The sequence below is a fragment of the Periplaneta americana genome, chromosome 11 (genome assembly GCF_040183065.1).
Source record: "Periplaneta americana isolate PAMFEO1 chromosome 11, P.americana_PAMFEO1_priV1, whole genome shotgun sequence".
Lineage (NCBI taxonomy): Eukaryota > Metazoa > Arthropoda > Insecta > Blattodea > Blattidae > Periplaneta > Periplaneta americana.
Window position 1 is genome coordinate 103,827,884 of NC_091127.1, and position 20,652 is coordinate 103,848,535.

General features: G+C 35.2%; 1 long non-coding RNA gene across 1 annotated transcript; it reads left to right on the plus strand.

Annotated features, from left to right (window-relative positions):
• The first annotated feature begins 4,243 nt into the window (after positions 1 to 4,243).
• Positions 4,244 to 19,688, plus strand: LOC138708624 (uncharacterized). Its single transcript, XR_011334729.1, has 2 exons — positions 4,244 to 4,524; positions 19,348 to 19,688. It is a non-coding gene; the product is annotated as an uncharacterized lncRNA (long non-coding RNA).
• The last annotated feature ends 964 nt before the right edge of the window (positions 19,689 to 20,652 follow it).

The following is a 20,652-nucleotide window of genomic DNA, read 5'->3' on the forward strand; positions in this document are numbered from 1 at the left end:
TTTCTACCCTACAATGAATCATTCAGTGTTTCAACTCATTTCGAAGATAGTTGTTACCTCTCAAATTACGTTATTACCGTATACATTGTTATTGTCCTTCATCCACTCCATATCCTTCCCTTTCTTCAAACAGCTGTTGTTTCAGTGCATACATGAATAATAAAATTATTCGCCGAATTCGAAGATACATAATTAATAATAATAATAATAATAATAATAATAATAATAATAATAATAATAAAGGTAAAGGTATCCCCGTAACATGCCATGAAGGCACTTGGGGGGCATGGAGGTAGAGCCCCATGCTTTCCATGACCTCGGCACTAGAATGAGGTGGTGTGGTCGGCACCACGCTCTGACCGCCTTTTACCCCCGGGAAAGACCCGGTACTCAATTTTATAGGAGGCTGAGTGAACCTCGGGGCCGTTCTGAAAGTTTGGCAACGAGAAAAAATCCTGTCACCACCTGGGATCGAACCCCGGACCTTCCAGTCCGTAGCCAGCTGCTCTACCAACTAAGCTACCCGGCCGCCCAATAATAATAATAATAATAATAATAATAATAATAATAATAATAATAATAACAATAATCCGTGGCGCTACAGTCCGTGAAGGCCCCAGACCGACCAGCCGGCTGCTGGGGCCTTACGCCCACACGCCGAAGCAGAGGTGTACGATCATCCAACCAAAATAGAGGTATCGTGAGGTTAGCACGATGATCCCCCAGCCTTTACAGCTGGCTTTCGCAACCGGATTTTGCTACCTATCGTAGCTCCCCTAGTGCATCACGATTCTGGATGGGCACCGGTCCCATACACTGGCCGAAATTTCATGATAAAATTTCTTCCCCATGAGGACTCGAACCAGCGCGCATTCCGTAATGCGAGTCCTAGGCAGTATGCTTTAGACCACCACGCCAAGGCGCGGGACGGTAGAAATAGATCCTGTTTAAAAATATATATATAAACAAATTTCAGAGCCTAAAAGCTGAAACATGTTCATTAATACTGCATGTACTAACCACTCATTAAGTAATGGCATAACACATTTCAAATTCATCCCCCAGAACAAGTATTAGGCCATATAGCCTGTTAGAGGAAGGAATTTTCACACCATCGTTCCTTTGGACAACTCAACAGAAACTGTATAAACTACAAAAAGTTAATTTTTTTATATCCCTGATTGAAAGTAACTCTTCTCTTAGTTACGGATTAATGAAACAGTTTTTTATACTACTGCTACTGCTGCTCCTGCTACTTGCTACTACTACTACTACTACTACTACTACTACTACTACTACTACTACTACTAATAATAATAATAATAATAATAATAATAATAAATAATAATAATAATAATGCTTTTTGATTTTATACAACAGTTTAACCTACAGATTAAATTAAAAAGTAGACATTATTAACCTTGGTTATGAATATTCACATTCGGAGTTCCTATGAAAATGATGCAAGTCTGACAGCCTGGTTGAATCCCGATAAAGCGGATCGAGATTGATAAAAATCCCGATTTGAGGGATAATAGCCTAGAACGCAATTTAAACAAGTTAGTCTGCATTTCCTATTATCCGATATTTTTATTTATATATTGACTCAGATGGTTACATTGTAAACATAGAGGTAACCCGCGGAAATTTAGTAAGTCTGTGAGGTAACCCAGCTGATTGCCGTAAGGTGACTCTACTCGCAAGATAATAGTTCCCCTAATTCTACCACATTGTTGATTAATCCGTTTCGGTACCAAAGAGTTTGTAATATATAACTAGAGACACCAACGGTGCTAGTTTCGCGTACAAAATTGAACCGCTGTTCGGCCGCCATTAAAGGGAGTTCATGCTTCGCCGGGAGTGCAAGCAGTTCATGCTTATTGAGGAGTACGAATAAATATAAGTACATTTGAAGGGAAATAATAAGAAAATGGTGAAATACTGCGCCGCAAATAATTGTTCGAACATAGCCACTATTGTAGGATGCCCAGGAAAGCATCTCGCAAAAAAAAAAAAAAAAAAAAAAAAAAAAAAAAAAAAAAAAAAAAAAAAAAAATTGTACAACATTGTAAAAATTTTAGAAAATTACTAAATTGTAAAACTATAAAACTTTGTAAAAATTGTAATTGTAATATTGTAAAATGTTGACATGTTCCACATCTTAAAGCTTCATTGCTCATGTAAGATCTATGGAATAAAATAAATGAATGAATGAATGAATGAGCATGCATATCTTAATATTTGGAAGAATGTTCCAAATGCAGTTCCTCCTTTGAATGTGTTTACAGAATGTCGGAATATTTCTTGGATAAAAGTTTTTCCAGAAACACATTAATCAGGTTTATAAGACTGGTTTCAACAATGTATGTAAGGGTTAGGTGCCATCACATTACAGTGAATTATAATAGCAGAGTGAATAAGAAAATCCGCAGACTATATCTGTCTAAAACTGTTTTGTTTCATAATAAATGAATTAATCATGTAATTTCCGTTTTGTACAGTATGTAGCCTACTTCTAATTTTTGGTTATATTAAATGCAAAGAAATTAGTGAAAATATAGCTGATGGCCTAGCTAGGCCTATTATTACCACTGCTACTAGGTCTATTATGACCACTACTAGGCCTACTATTACCACTACTACTAGGTCTATTATTGCCACTAGCACTGACTAGGTCTCACTACTACTAGGCCTACTAATACCACCAAAACTAGGCCTACTATTACCACTACTACTAGGCCTATTATTACCACTACTACTAGGCCTATTATTACCACTACTACTAGGCCTACTACTACCACTAATACTAGGCCTACAATTACCACTACTACTAGGCCTATTATTACCACTACTACTAGGTCTATTATTACCACTACTACTAGGCCTACTACTACCACTAATATTAGGCCTACAATTACCACTACTACTAGGCATATTATTACCACTACTACTAGGTCTATTATTACCACTACTACTAGGCCTACTATTACCGCTACTAATTGTATTAAAAAGTCTGTACTGACCTCTAACTTGGTGGTCATCAATTACACAATGAATAGATTGTTTTGTGATAAAATTTATTCCCATATTTTAAATCAGTTTCCAGAATTTTTATGATCTCATGTTTCACCACTAAATATTTTCTAAGCACCATATATCTTCCTCTTCCTTGCATGAAAGGACTGAAATATAGATCATATAGATATTTATTACAGTAAATATCCATTATTATGTCTTTAAAACAATACTGTACTAGTAATACTGAAAATTAATGTTGACATTGCCATTATTCAATATTTCGCATACTTATCCCGAGTGTATATGGTGATTTAATTTATTTTTTAGAATATCGCCATTATAATACTTTGATAAATATAGCGCTCCTCTGCCATTCACGTTTATTTCATCACGACTCATCCTTTGTAAAAGATGTTTAAAACAGTGTCTATCACCAGGCTACATCAATGTATTGTGGTACTGTTTTAGAATTTCGCGCCGCAAACACTCCCTTTAATGGCGGATGCTAGCCGGTTCAATTTGTGACATTTTTCTTGCCTGCCACTCACGGGTATGTGTCTCTAGAAAGTATTACAAACTCTTTGTTCGGTACCTAGTTGCTGTTCTCGCAAGTAATCAACATTGTGTATTTTAGGTGCGTTGAGTGCCAAAAAAAAAAAAAACGTTTTGATATTGTATTTTACACTAATAACAGACACATACAATTGCTGCGTTTTGTAGTGCAGTGAAATATGTTTAAACATGGACTCATCGTCGATGTACTGTTGCAGTACTGGTTCCGAAAAAGAAAAGTTGCAAAGTTAATTTAGTAGCGAATGGTTAAAACATATTCATGGTTAATAAAAGAAAAAAACGATTAGCCTGTAGTATTCACTGTAGCCTACTGTCTGTCTTTCGTATTTTAGTATTTCTCGGGGAGGCGAATATTACATTAAAAGCACGCGAATACTATTTTGCAGAAAACTATAAATCTCGTTGATAAAGTGATGATAAATATAATGTCTTAAGTTAGCTTCTGATATTCCGATTTCCCTCGCAGAAAACCTAGCAACTCTGCTGACAGGAGACACACGTTATTAAGATATATCGCAAAGGAAGTATTGTTCCTTTAAACAAAAACATTTAGCTTTCGGATACGCAATACAACACGTATTCAAATAGCGGTTTCGAAATCCCGCGCGTTTTCTAACAAACAAATGGCGGCTTTCTGCTGCTTCAATTTGGGAACATATTTCTCAGTTCTCCGCTACAGCGTGGTAGGGGCTCTCCGTACAGCATTCTTCAACTTTTTCAAAGAAAGGGTTGCCAACGCAAATAACACTGTCAGGTCACATATTAACTGCTCAGGAGTCCAAGGTTACAACGGCTGGGTAATAGTTACCAATCCTGAAGTGGATAACTCCCGAACTACCCTCATTGATACACGTAATAAGGGTAAATAACATAGGCGTTTAAATCTAGTAATCCTGAATAAGACTTCTCAACATAATTTTAAAACAAATAATGGTAAGTAGTAGGTATACACTTTACAGTCATAATAGCCTACATGTTCCTCATTTAAAGAAATAATGATACTGCCAGTTCAGACTTTCATGAACAACATGAATTGAAATAATTAGCGACTTTGAGACCAAAGACGTGTTGAGACTATCCTTGGTGAATCAGCGAAGTTCTGTGATTTCGGAAGTGCCAGTGTCCAGTACTGACGTCATAAAACAAAAAACCACCAGTCTTTGCCCAGTTCTTGAAAATCCTGGACAGATTCGTATTTGCAAGGCATAACAAAAGCCTAATGTAACCTAACCTGTCACAGATTCGTATATGCGAGTGTAGACTAGCGTGAAACTTTTGTAATGTCACCAAAGTTATATTGATATGACTGAGGGGAGAGTTCTAAACACTTGAAAATTTATAAGCGGAATGTCAGTATTAACTCGTTGGTCAGTATGAACGAAACTATGCACAAGAGGAGTAGAATAGAAGAGAGGGGCTCAAAAGGCGGATTAAGTGTAATCTGTCAAGAATGAATGAATGAAGCTTCTTTTTACCAGCAGTAGAGCGCCACATGCACAAAAATGGCGGGACTTTCAAACGACTTCCTGCACAGGAAATAGCGGGAATTTCAAAATACTTGTTTGCACATCCCCGTTACATTCATATTAACATGAATGTTTGAAATGTAACCATCCCTATTACAATCCTTTTTTTTTATTATCTTTAGCCATAAACTTTTTTTTTGCAATTACAATACCATCAGTGTTTTCAGAACTCCTCTTGCTATGCACTAGTCATGGCGGAAACATAGTAAAGGTGTGGGACTGCGCATGCTGTTGCAATAGCGGCCGGGGCGTGTGACGTCATCTTTACTGCAGAAAGCGATCGCAGCTCATTGCGTTGAGTACCTTTTCTTTAATAAACCTAACTAGACATTAATTACAATACATAATTTGAACTGATTGTTGCCAATGTTATTCATATCCTTTTCATTGTGCGTTTAAGTTCATGTACTCTTTAAAAGAGTTATGAATAAAATTTAAAAAACATATAAAAAATTAACAGTACTAGCTTAAAAGTCGCTCCCTCAAAATCTGCCGTCCTAGGCAGCTGCTTAGTCTGCCGAGGCCTAAATACGCCCCTGATTGCATGTAGGCTACTGTACCTATTAACTTTCTTTCACTTCAGCGCAACAGGAGCATCCAGCACTAATGTAACAATGGAAAATCGCGGAGCCACTGAGTCTACTGTCACAGAGGAAGCCAAATACTAAGAATTAGAAGAGAAGAATTACTCTCTAGAAACGAGGATTAAGGAATTGACAGCTGCCAACAGGAAACATGAAGAAGACAAAAGAAAATTACATGAGGATTTAATTTCATTGAAAAACATTAGACAAACAGAAGTTAAATCTAAAGTGGCTGAAATTTTGAAACCATTTTTCACTATTGGGCAAATTGATGCTCTTTTGAATAAAAAACGTAGGGTGAAATGGTCTGTAGAAGATTACGGTACTGCAATAACACTTCGAAACCTAAGTCCAAAAACATACCGATACTTAAGAACAAAATTAAATTACCCGTTACCTGATTTGTCAACTCTGAGAAAATGGGCAGTAAAACAATTATCGCTTGAGGAAGGTGTACTTCATGATGTCTTAAAATTAATGAAGGCGAGAGCTACAAATATGTCGGAGTTAGATCGTGTAACAGTATTAGCATTTGATGAAATGTATTTAAATGAGGAAGTTTCTTTTGACAGTAGGGAAGAACAAATAATTGGACCTCATAAGGCAGTGCAGGTTGTTTTTGCACGTGGTTTGCTTGCAAGGTGGAAGCAGCCTGTATACTATAAATATGATCAGACAATGACAAAAGAAATCCTAACAGACATAATTTGCCAGTTAGAAGGCAGTGGTTTTCAAGTTGTGGCCACAGTTAGCGATTTAGGTGGAAGTAACAGAAAATTGTGGCGTGATTTGAAAATTTCTACCAAACTAAATTGCAGTTTTCCTAATCCAAATGATTCAACTCGAGAAATATTTGTTTTTTCAGACGCTCCACATTTATTGAAATTACACAGGAATCACTTTCTAGATCATGGTTTCAACTTGAACGGATTGAACATTTCATCAGAACCAATTCATGAACTTTTACGTGCATCATCGTCCTCTGATACCAAATTAGCTTACAAGTTAACTCCGTTACACTTAAGTGTCCGTGGTACCCAAAGACAAAAAGTTAGTTTGGCAGCACAATTATTTTCCAACAGAGTTGCAAAGGCTTTGAAATGGTGTGGTGAAAACGAGCTGTTGAGATCAAATGAATGGAAAGAAACTTCAAAGGCAATAAAATTAACTAATGATTGGTTTGATTTATTTAATACTGTTTCTAAATTCGGTACCCACCGTGGACTGCATAGTTACGGAATAAACCTTCAAGATCAGAATATTATACTCTCAGAAATGAATGACTTCATGACCACAGTTAAAGTAGGAGAAGCAAACAGGAAATTACCGTATCAGGAGGGGATTCTAATAAATAATAAATCATTAACATTGTTGTATGCGGCAATGAGGTACAAGTACAAAATTGAATACATCATCACAAGAAAACTTAACCAAGATCTGGTAGAAAACTTTTTTTCGGAAATTAGAAGCATGGGTAGAACAAACGATCATCCCTCTGCTTTAGATTTTAAACATAGACTGAAGTGGTACATAGTAGGTCGAAATCCATTATCTCAGTTTTGTGAGAACAAAAACACCTCCAATTTGCTTTCGGAAGAAGAGGCATTAATAGTGGGTCCTAGTACAAGCCAATCAGAAATCAATGATAATCTGCAGAAAGAACTATGTGCAACGGCAGAATTTCTTAAAGGCATTCTGAAACCGGTTAAATTTACCAACGATCGAGATCCTGAAGAAAATATAGGCCTCCCAGAAAAAAATATATGAAATCTCTGCAAGACAGCGGATATCCCAGGAAGGATTAAAATATATTGCAGGATATGCAGCATCAAAACATATGGAGCAATACCCGAATCTTGGAATTCCCACAAAATTGTCAACTTCTGCTAATCAAAAAGACTGGATTACTACAGTGCCCCATGGAAACTTAATTCTCCCTTCTAAGGATCTGCAATTGGTTGCCATGCTTATTGACAGTATATTCTCAGATGTGCACGGAGATTCTGTTTCTCATGAGAAATTTATAATAAAAAAGACTGTAAGTTTGGTTAATTCTGCCAAGAAAAACGAAGCAGAAATCAGTTCTCCTCTTCCGCCAGAAGTAATTACGACATTGGTTAGAACAAGAACATTTATTAGAATTAAAGAAATTAATAAAATAATAAAAATATCTGGAATTTCAAAGAGAAATGTTATAAAGAAAATGAAAAAGATTGCATAAGAATAAGTATTTACTTAACGGAGTGGGATTTATAATGGTGAAATTATATTATGTCGTGTGTGGAATAATAAGGTAAATCAGTGGCGTATACTGGTTAAAGGGTTTGGGCTACCGCTGACCCTATTATTACACAAAATATATCTAACAATTACTTTAATTTAAATTACTATGGTAAAACTAATAATACAAAATTACATTATGTTATATTATAAACTTTTTCTTTTGTAATTTCCTTGGGCTACCGCCGGTAGCCCCGGTAGCCCGCAAAATACGCCCCTGAGGTAAATAATGTAGTAGACTATATTATGTCTCCAATAGCCTGAATATATAAAAAATATTTGTTTACTATAATGACAAATTATTCCAAGAAATTCATATACATATGTTAATGAAGGTTCAAAAGTATTTGAATTCATGTACAAAATAATGTATGTTATAAATAACTGTATAGATCTAAGTATGTATATATTTATTACACATTGTATTGTAATTATTATAAAACCACGTATATATTATAGAAGGCAATATTATTAATGACACACTTCCATATCACATTGTTTCTTGAAACTTGAGTTTAATATGTAATAGATCATAATTTTATTACGTTATCATTTCAAGGTAGTTCCTGTTGTACTTGAATTCATGTGTAATATAATTTGTGTGATATATGGGCCTAATTTTGTGCATATTTGTAGCATAATGTATTATAATTATTATAAAAGTACGTTTATATTACAGAAGGCAATTATTAACGTTGCACTACCATATTACATTATTTCTTGACTCTTGAATTTAATTTATTGTTCACTATTTTATAATGTTATCACTTCAAGGTAGACCCTATTATAGCCTATACTGTATACACAAACCATGAGTTTTATTTATTCATTTAAATCTATGGACGCAGATCTAACCATCAACAATCTATTATGTTGACTGTGTCATTCGAGTGCGGCCTGCAGTAAAGGTGACGTCATGCGCAGACTGAACGAAAACAAGCACAGCTTGTCCCACACCTCTACTATATTTCCACCATGGCACTAGTTTAGATCTATCTTTGATCGCGATGTAAAGTAGTTTTTCTTTTACCTGGTTAGACTATTTGAAGATGCTGTATCAACTACTAGGTTATTTAGGGTCGATGGGATTGGTGATAGCGAGATGATATTTGGCGAGACGAGATGGAGGATTCGCCATAATTACCTGACATTCGCCTTATGGTTGAGGAAAATTTGGGGAAAAAACCCAAGTTGGTATCGAACCCACGTCCGAACGCAACTCCGGATCGGCAGGCAAGCGTCTTAGCCGACTGAGCTATGCTGCTGGCTGCCAAAGTAGTATGCACATCTAGTTTGTTCCGATTGAGTGTTGCAACAAATACGGTGACCTTGTTTAATAATTACAACCTTACCGATAAGCGTAATTTTACTGCCCAAAGATAGTTGTTTTGTTTCGTTTCTCTTGCTGTATAGGCTTGAATATGCATTGCCTAAAATCAAGACAATATCAGGACAACCACGAAACAGTTGGACCTCAGTTGTTCCGAAGTCTGGTTGGACCCCACAAGTAACACCAACAAGACATCACTGATGAGGCAACTAAGCCAGAAGATAATGGGGTAGGGTGGTTAGTTCCTTTGCGCCTCCATTGCATACATCGTTGACTATATACATATTACACTAATCAGACTTCAGATGCATACAAACAATATTGTTCTTCCTCTGGCTATAGCGTCAAGTGAGATGTACTGCCTGATAATAGATGTATAGGCCTATATCAGCCAGAACCTCAGTCAGAGGTATTGGATCACAGTATAAGTATTAATACAGATATGAAATTGTGTGTTAATAGTGCTGTGACAGTCTTAGCTGAGCATCACTAGTGCCTCTGGTGATGAATAACTATAAGTACATGCTCACCATATCTATTAACTTGGAAAAATAAATAAACAATTCACAAAATATGTAATATTAAATAAAAAGAAAATGCACATTATTGCATCTCTGACAGCTTACATTTAAGTACAGGAACAAGAAAAAATGGGAAGCACAGAATTTTACTTGAGAATTAGCACTAACTTCACATGCTGCTTAATCTGTAACTATATGTAGGCTACTGCAGGCCCTATTATTACAGGTCTATTAATTCCAAAATGATTCATTGTAAGGTTAATATCACTGACAAATAAATATGCAATGTGGTCATTATTCAACAGAGTTCAGGAATACATTCTTAAAATATAATTTAAATACAATAAATAATTATATTTTAAAAAGTTAATATATCTGTTTTATTACAAAGATGACAGTGATATACCAATAGAACAGAATCATCATTATTATTACACAATACATTCAATTCGAAGATCATCAACACAAAATAAGTAAATATGTATCTGAACTGTGATATTACCAATTGACAAAAACTGTAATTCACAGTTTTTAGTAAAACTTGAGAACTTTGAAACTTTGAAGACAATTAAAAGTTCAGAATTTTTAAGAACTGCTAAAAGCCTCCTTATATTAGTGACAAATAGCACAATCTTTGACTGTTAATGGAATTAATAATAACAATCAAGGTTTTATTTCATATACCGTCTATGCTTATCCTTTTAACAAATTTATTGGTTTTCAATACTTTGTTACATATACTTTGAATTGAACGTTTTCGGCTCTATTGAGCCATCATCAGAACCATTTATGCCCATATGCATGAAAAAGGTACACATATAATGCAATACAAATAAACCCAAATAATATCAAATAACATGATTCTATGTAAAACATTAAATATATGGCGATATTACATTATTATATAAAACTGGCTATATAAGCCATATTCAGGTGTTAAAATATTGATGCTAAAATTATTACATAATAAGCTTTAAAAATTGTAAAACAATTGTAGTTATCGGGTTGATGTCTATGTGGAATTCCAAAACTGATAGTGGTTAGATGCAACAACTGTGGGGGAAGAAAATATCAAATGTAATATCTATACTCAAAATACAAAGAAAGTGATGTACAATACCAGAACAAAGTGCATATATAAATCACAATGCTATTATTACCATGATCTTAATAAGTTACATGAATCTAAATAGAGAACATCTCGTAGAGAGATTATGTGTACGCAAGCGCACGGAACAGTTGTCTGTTAAATGAAATGTTATTGAAACTTTATAAGACCGGATTTTGTGTAAGAGTTAAACAAGAGGAATTAATTGACTATATCGTAGAGTAAAGCTATACGAATTCAACTTACAATGTTAAGTTCCATTGACTGACTTTTTGTTTAAACGTTTAGGCCTACATACAAAACCCACATCTCGTCATTGGTGACAACCTTGTTCAGAAGTTCTTCACACTAAAAAGAATCTGAAATTTCCTTCTGTTGCGTCTCAAGAAGAATTTAGTGCAGTCGCTCTTGATGCCTCATTTTGATTACTGTGACACTCTATACACTGACCTTAATATGAGACTGACAGACAGACTACAACGTGTTCATAATGCATGTGTTCGATTTATTTTGCAGCGTCCGTAGATCTGACCATATCACATCTTCATTAAATATGCTGTCCTGGGTTCGTCTCAAAGGGCAAAGAAGTTTCACTCTCTCACTTTACTCTTCAATGTTCTTCAGAACTCTAACCCTAACTACTTAGCTTCTCGTTTTTAACATTTGTCCTATATCACGAAATAGATACTCGCTCACAACACCATATCACACTCTCCATTTTTAAACGCAGAACATCCTTCCACTCTCCATCTTTCACCGTCTCTGCAACTCATCTCTGGAACTCTCTACCACAACATGTCAGAGACTGTCGGACATTGTCTAGTTTCAAAAATAAACTAGAATTTCACTTTTTCAATTCAGATTCCTTTCAATTATAAGCCCTTTTCTCTGCGATAGTGTTGTAAAAAAATATATATATTTATTTTCTTTCCTTTCCCCTTTTTTGTTCTCTTGATCACCAGATGAATTTATTATCATACCCTTTTTATTGTGGATTTTATTTAATTTTCGTATTTCTTTCTTTTTTATTATTATTTTATTACATTCCATTTTGTTATATTCTTCCTTACGTCTTCCATATTAACTACTTGTACTAAATGAGTTGCTTTTGTTATATTCCAATGTATTTTACTTTCTTTTTCTATTATGATATTATTTTCATGTTGTTTAGTATCGATTTTGTTATGCTATTATTATTATTATTATTATTATTATTATTATTATTATTATTATTTGTAATATGCTAGTATTCTGTTCTTTAACTTTTTGTTAAATTTTCATTGTTTGTATACTTTGTGACCTGGTAGAGTGTAAGAGAAGGCCCTATGGCCTTAACTCTGCCAGTATAAATAAATTATTATTATTATTATTATTATTATTATTATTATTATTATTATTATTATTATTATTATCCTTCGATGCGGTAATATGACAGGAAGGTTAAAGCAGATTCCATCCAATGTGACTTGTGTTGTTCAGAAAACAATTTTGAAAATCAATGAGGAGAGAATTTTCGGTACCCTAAATTTACTGTAGTGATCTCATACAAAAGGATTCGAGAAATTTGAGGAAATTGTTTGGAGAGTTCTGATATGGTAATGACGATTTTCACAAACTTTTTCATCAACTTTCTGAATGAAGTCATCATTGACAACACTCGGCCAGCCACTTTTTTCTTCATCATGAATATTTGTTCGTCCATTTTTTAACATTAGGCACCGCTGTCCCACAACACCCTCACTCATTACATTTTGCTCATAAACACTACAAAGTACAGATGCCTTTAAGTTTTTCGTTAGCAGATATCTTATCACTGCTCGCAATTAACACTTGGAGGGATTTTGTATTGCAGGACTCATTTTGAATGGCATTCACAAGCAGACGAACAGCAGCACGACCTTCTCCCTCACACTGCTGGATGCTACTGATCCACTATGTATTGCCGTGCAAAATGGCATTGTTCTCCCACTACTTCTCATTGCTACACAGAAATGGAGCTTACTTTGTGATCACTGATCAGCATACAAGGGAAAGATAATCAAAGTGACAATTCTCTTAAGGGTGTTGTCATCTTCTAATTCATTATATTACTGAGAAATGTATTGCTGTTCCTAATGAAAAAGTAGGAAAGGACGACTGTATATATCTACATATACATACATAGTATTCTGTAAAATGGCAGGTCGTTCACTGCAAACCCAGCATTTTCCAATCGTTCCTGTTTTCTGCATATGTATATATATTATGCTCATAAAATTTCCACCTTATTGTAATTTTATATTCAGATTATGATTGCAATAGCTGCTACTGCTTTTATGTTATCTCTTCAAAATACAAAATATAGCCAGGAACAGGACTATGAAACATTGCAGAATCTAAAAATAAGTAAATTGCAGGTCAGGACTTAAATTGGAAAGCACAGGGTCCGGCAGAATAATCTCTTCAATTTGAAACATAAATGAAAAGAACAACATAGATCCCATTCAAAATTTTATTTTACCATTTTACAGAAGAATACTTGCCATTTTGACATCACTTTGTTTAAAAAAAAAATATCGTCGAAATGCTTGCCTTCACGAGCTATACACTCTTGGAAAAGTGACTATGCGTCTTTCTTCCTCAAAAAAAAAAAAGAGCACACCACACAGTAACACGCACTCTGTGGAGAAGTCGCTGATGTATTTCATGAGGATTTTCTGGGGCTTAATACCGAAGGTTTTGTTTATTGACACAGCCCGACAAATAGGAATAAGCTTAGTTACTACTGGCACATTTTTTCAATATGGTCTCGCAAGTATCTTGGCGGATGAGCCAGTCACATTGTTGAAGTTCCTGAACCACCGTAACTTTGTAGAGATGGAACTTGAGGGGTAGGTGTAAGATTCGTCTGACACTCCGATCAGATATTCCCAATACCAGAGCATGTTTAATGACTGAAAACGTCGCATCGTGGAGATGTGGTGACAGCATGCCTCACTGCCGCAATATTCTCGGGAGTCCGAATGTTGTGACATGTACCGGAATAATTCTGTTTGAAAGTTGAACCTTCTGTATTCATTTGAAGGAAAACGTCTAAATCAGAACAACATTTTTTAATTTAATCCTCTGTCATTTCTCTGAATTCACAAAGAAATTTAAATATACTATTACAATCATTCAGATTTTTCAAATCTTTCCTTTATTAGATAAAGTTGTATCCTAACCAATTCTGATCTGGCTTCACTTATAAATTTAACAAGCTCTCTCAAAAACTTTAAGGGATTAAATTTATGTTGGATTGAGGACACTGTAACATTCTGCTTACAATGAAATACATTTCTTAAAAACGTAGTCCAGTGGCGGCCGCTGATCATGTTGCAGTGTTGCACAACGACTAAGTTTTTCCCGCACATTAAAATTTTGTTTATATTAAATAACTAAACAGATTTTAAGTTTCCTTCTCGTCCAATTGAAATATATACATATTTTTATATATATATCATTCAAGAATTCGAGTATAAAATAATCAGAATTTATAAAATTTATCAAATTGTGAATACTTCAGAAGTGGTCGTTGTGCGGCTCAAGCAACAGCCAGATTTGTGTAGCGGCTGGTATTGAAGATAGGCTCAGTTCAGAGTTCCCTATCCCAGCAGTTAACACAGCTGGTCGCGGCGAAGCTCCTGCAACAACCGGAAGCAAATAGTTCTTGTATTTGCCCGTAGATTGCAGAAGTGACCATTCCAAATGGACACATTCGCTGGATGAATAGTGACTTGTGACGAAATTTTCAGATTTTTTCCGAGTCTTCGTTTCTTACTTCTGACTTCCTGTTTCCTGACCAACGTGTAGCTAGGTGAGCACGTGGTCCAGTCGTTTTATAATCGTGTGAAATCCATTTAATCCTCTCTTAAATATTTAGTTTTTGTTGGAATTTAAGTAGTTTTATGTGAATTGTGCTGCATAATACAATTTTTTTTTTATTGGATGTGATATTTTCGTCAAGTTTGTGACATAAGTACATAGGCATATAACGTCATGAATTTTGTAAGTTGTTTAAAAAACAGGAACTTTTTTGGAGTTTAATGAGTTTTATGTGAAATGTGGTAGTTATCACAATTTTTATAGTGCATTGTGAAGTGATGTTTTCTTCAAGTTTGTGATATACATGCGTTTGCCATTACGAATTCTGTAAATAGTTTACAAAACAAGAACTTCTCTGTACTTTCTGACGAAGAAAAATTAAAAAAATTAACAACTTGGTAGACCATTGCCTGATCTAAATATTGTCCACACAGTTACTACGGGGAAAAGACAGTTCAAGGGAATTTTTAGAAAGGAAATTTACAATAATCATGACTGGCTTTGTGGTTGTGAAGTGAAAAACGCACTGTTTTGTTTTCCGTGTATTTCGTTTGATGGGAAACAGTTGTGGACAAGAACGGGCATTATTGATCTTTTAAGTACCAGCATTGGATTAAAATGTTCATGACCATGTATTGATAAAGGTAACTAATTCTACCCCACTCATCACAGAAAGTGCAACACCTAGACTCAAACTTCACCGGCCGCCACTGAGTATGACTATATCATGTAATTATAAACACAAACCTCCCATAAAATCCTACAAGCTCAGTGTTGGATTAACATTGAGTAGCTGTAACTATGTGCACTTTCATAGCAATGAAGAACTTAGCTTTAAGTAATAACAGAACTTTTACCTAAAATGCCCTCTTCTTCTTACAAGGTTGAAAACTGAAACAATCAGAACTCATGTTATGGATTATGATTTTGTAGAATGTGAGGAATATGAATTTTTAGCGCAGCAACCACTGATCTACACAAAATGATATGCTTCATGGTCGAAAATTACATATATTAAAACTGAATTCTTGAAAAAAAAAAAAAGCACATTTAATCATATCTCCGAAACGTTCCACTTACTCAGTGCTGCATTCACATAATTTAAATTGTAATCTTAACCCTTAAAAGCCTGAATTATTTTTCGTCAAGTTTTTCGTTTATTTCGTTATAGACTAATTAAATGGATGTAATTGAACACAACATTGCTTTTGTTTTCAATTGTTGATCCGAATATGTGGAATTACAGGGCGTTTCCATTATGTCAAATCTTAAAGAATGGGTTGTTGCCTTATAATGACACCTTTCAAGCAATTTATTGAACTTAACTGAACTTTAGCATACAAATAATATATTCATCACTCATTCAGTGTTCTGCCCAAGGTCAGATATTTCACTGCAAACCCAGCATTCTCCAATGTTTCCTATCTTCTGCCTTCCTGATTTTCTTCTCGTATGATACATATATCTTCATGTCGTCTATCATCTGATATCTTCTTCTGCTCCGAACTCTTTACCATTCACTCCTGTTCACCATTCCTTCCATTGTATCCTTCAGTAGGCAGTATCTTCTCAGCCAGTGACCCAAATAATTCCTTTTCCTCTTCCTGATAAATTTCAGCTCATTCTTTCTTCACCCACTCTTTCCAACACGGCTTCAATTCTTATTGTCTGTCCACTTAACACGTTCCATTCTTCTCCTTATTCACATTTCAAATGCATCTATTCATTTCTCTCAGGGGCGTATACTGGTTAAAGGGTTTGGGCTACCGCTGACCCTATTATTACACAAAATATATCTAACAATTACTTTAATTTTAATTACTATGGTAAAACTAATAATACAAAATTATTACATTATGTTATATTATAAACTTTTTCTTTTGTAATTTCCTTGGGCTACCGCTGGTAGCCCCGGTAGCCCGCAAAATACGCCCCTGATTTCTCTTCACTTCGTCGTAATGTCCACCTTTCTGCCCCACACAATACCACACTCCATACAAACAATACAAAAATAAGAAAATTACTTTCACAATACCTGAAGAAATATACATAATAGAATTATTGTCACAAAATACTCGTATGAACAAAATACATTTTCGTAACATAAAGTTTTACATAAATTTTTTATGTGATTTTCACATATTTCGGTAGTAAGGTAAAACATTTCTTATGATATGACAAAAAACATGAGCTACATCAAATTTTGAGGAAGCTGTATGTCGGAAGAGCATTCTCATTAGCACATCGCTGTCTTTTGTTTCCGGGTATCGGAATCACTAATGTTCCATTCCATCGTATCTTATATAATCAGATGTTCTGCGAGTGACGTCCAGAAAGTAAGTTTACCCAGAGCCGTTTACAGAAAGAAAACACAATTTCATGAAAAGATTTATTGGAACAGATATAGTAATTGTTTAACTGTTTTTCAACATATTTCCCACTGGAACTGAGATTTGTCACACCATGGGAACAACTTTTGTCCCACGTAGAAGTCTCCCGCCTGGAATCGGAACCAGTGTGTGAGAGCCGTTTGCACCTCTCTGTTGATACCATGGTAACAAAAAGTCTCAGTTCAGGTGGAAATATGTTGAAAAAATAGCACAACAATTCCTGTATCTGTTCGAATAAATCTTTCCATAAAATTGTATTTTATATCTGCAAACGGCCCCAGGGAAACTTACTTTTTGGACACGTCTCGTAGCTCCAATATCGCTGTATTTGGAAGTAGACGGTCACCCCTTGCCTTTTGGGATGCTCCACGACTTCTTCAAATCTCCTATTTGAATTCTAATTCATTCAATGGTGAGCCAGATCTTCTACTTGGCTGCCAAGCATTTTGTATAGCTACATCTAACAACCATGTGAACATGGGCTAAAACAGTTTTTACATACATAAAGCGAATTTTTATAATGAAAACAAAATTTGTCATATCTCTGTCTTTAAAAGTCGCTCTCTGGAGAAATCGATTGAATTGTTATAACGTACTGTTTTATCCACTTACGTTTCCCTGATGGCACCATTTCCACACATTGCAATATTGACTGTATCATTTTCTTTCTATCACAGATGACTCTTCAACTTCCTCTTCTTCTATAAAAGGAATATCATCTGTGCACCTATTCAGTCGCTATTAACAATAATAACCCTAGCTTCAGTAGCTACTCGGTTTCCTTCCTCTTAGGTTGTCAAACATGCCACCCTCTACATGTGCAGAGTTCTCGTCAGATACAAAGTTGGGCTTTGGTGGCTGTATGTAGAATGCTCTAATTTTTCGTTTTCTAATTCCAAAAGTATCTCATGCACTTTCACGCACTGTTTGTAACATACATTTTGTTACTTGTACTTTCTTGCAACTCCTCCATCTTACTGTTAATAGCAAGAGAGTACAAAGAATGAGTGACAACATATTAGCCTAGCGTTACCATATGCTAACGTAAGAAAGAATGTATTATATCCACAACAATGTTACGGATTGTAAACTTGTGCTTGATGTACATGAATACTCAATCATTAATAAGTAAAATACCACAACAAACATTACAATCAAATTAATCAAAGTAACAAATAAATTACCTTACTTCTTGTTGCTCTCCAAAATTGCTGCTGAGAAAGCAACATCTAAATCGCGCAGCTGCTTTTGCCCAACTGGTATAATAAATTTGTAATTTCATAATGTAATAAGAAAGAACCAATCATGTAGCTTGGATTCACAAAGAAAAATTCCAGTTTTATTAATTAAGGATGTGTATGAAGCAAGTTATATTCCTTTCTGCACTGCGTTACCATATGGTAACGCTAGGTTAAAATGGGTTAAAATTTACATTATTTTACAGCTCTTCTGCTCTCAGTAATAGTCTAATGACATTCTGGAATCAGAAGAATAATAGGCACTATCGTATAAAGATAAAAAAATGAACACAAACCCTGCCATATAAACACTGTATACAAAACATATGTTTTGCTCAACATCAGCTGATCGAAAGCCCCGTAATATTGGTTCCACTTCCGTCTGGTATCGGCATATGGCATGATTTTTTTTTTAATTTTTTACTTGGTTATTTAACAAAGCTGTATCAACTATGAAGTTATTTAGCATTGATGGGAATGGTGATAACGAGGTGATATTTGGCGAGAAGAGGCCGAGAATTTTCCATAGATTAGCTGACATTTCCCTTACATTTGGGGAAAACTTCGGAAAAAACCCAACCAGGTAATTATCCCAAGCAAGACTCGAACCCCCACCTAAGCACAACTCCGGATCGGTAAGCAAGCACCTTAGCCGATTGAGTTACGCCAGTGGCCCATATGGCATGGTCTCTCTAGGTATATTCATGCTCGAAGTTTAACAGAAACTTTCGGAGTGTTAATAAAATAAATGAGGACTTCTTCTATGAATAGGCACTCCTTACTTCTTGTATAAATTCTTTCATTTTTCAAATTTTGTCACTCATACGTACAGCAAATGAAGTGCTACCATTATTCTAATTGCATTGTATAGCTCACTGAAAAACAGTTCTTAAATTATATTAATGAATTTTAACAATAATTGTTATTTCCTTACAGGTAGAAACAATTAACAAGTATTTTGAAATTTCTTCATTGACTGGAACAGTTTGCAAGGATGGTGCTCATCTCCACATTACACTTGGTGATAGCAACGGGAATACAATGTCTGGATATGTTGTGGGTGATCTCATTGTCCACACAACAGCCGAGGTAGTGTTAGGAGAAATATGTGATATGCATTTCAGGAGAAAATTTGATGAAGCTACAGGATGGCCAGAATTGGTGATCTCTAAAGAAGAAAAATATTAAATAAGTCACTGTTAACAGAAATACTATCACACTGAAAACACATAATATAGTACATGTCAGTCAACATAAAATAAACAAATATAAAGTCACCTACATTGATATATTAATTGTAAACAACCCGTCTACAAGTAATGGTGATCCTTTACATTCCTCTTAAAGTCATTATATTTGCTACCCCCCGAACAATTCATTTTTTTCACCCATGTACGATCATTTCTTTTGTTTGGTTTTTTTTCCCCCGTTATCCCAAGTGTCAGAAATCATCACCTTAATCAGCAAACTTGCGAATTTCAGAAAAGTGCGTGAACATGTTTCACTTTATTTGAAATATTCAGACAGCAGCTTGCTCTTGAAAATGACACTGGCGAGGCAAAATAAAGAAATCTGTGTAAATCTTTACTGGCACAAAAGTACAACTGGCATGTTAACTGACGCGAATAAATCCCTGCATGTGTAAACCCACCTTTATTGCAAAGAGCACTAGCTCTTCTGTCTTATTTTCTCTCTGCCTTTTCCTCCCACCTCGTAGCTTACTCATTTCTTCTTTCTTCACAGTCCTTCCTTCCCCATTTTCAAGTTTCTCTTTGTTTCTTCTCTGTTACTTACTTACAAATGGCTTTTAAGGAACCCGCAGGTTCATTGTCACCCTCACATAAGCCCGCCATCAGTTCCTGTGCTGCGCAAGATTAATCCAGTCTCTATCATCATATCCCACTTCCTTCAAATCCATTTTAATATTATCTTCCCATCTATGTCTCGGCTTTCCCAAAGGTCCTTTTCCCTCCGGTCTCCCAACTAACACTCTGTATGCATTGCCGGATTTGCCCATACGTACTACATGCCCTGCCCGTCTCAAATGTCTGGATTTAATGTTCCTAATTATGTCAGGTGAAGAATACAATGCGTGCAGTTCTGCGTTGTGTAAATTTCTCCATTCTTCTGTAACTTCATCCCTCTTAGCCCCAAATATTTTCCTAAGAACCTTATTCTCAAACACCCTTAATCTCTGTTCCTCTCTCAAAGTGAGAGTCCAAGTTTCACAACCATACAGAA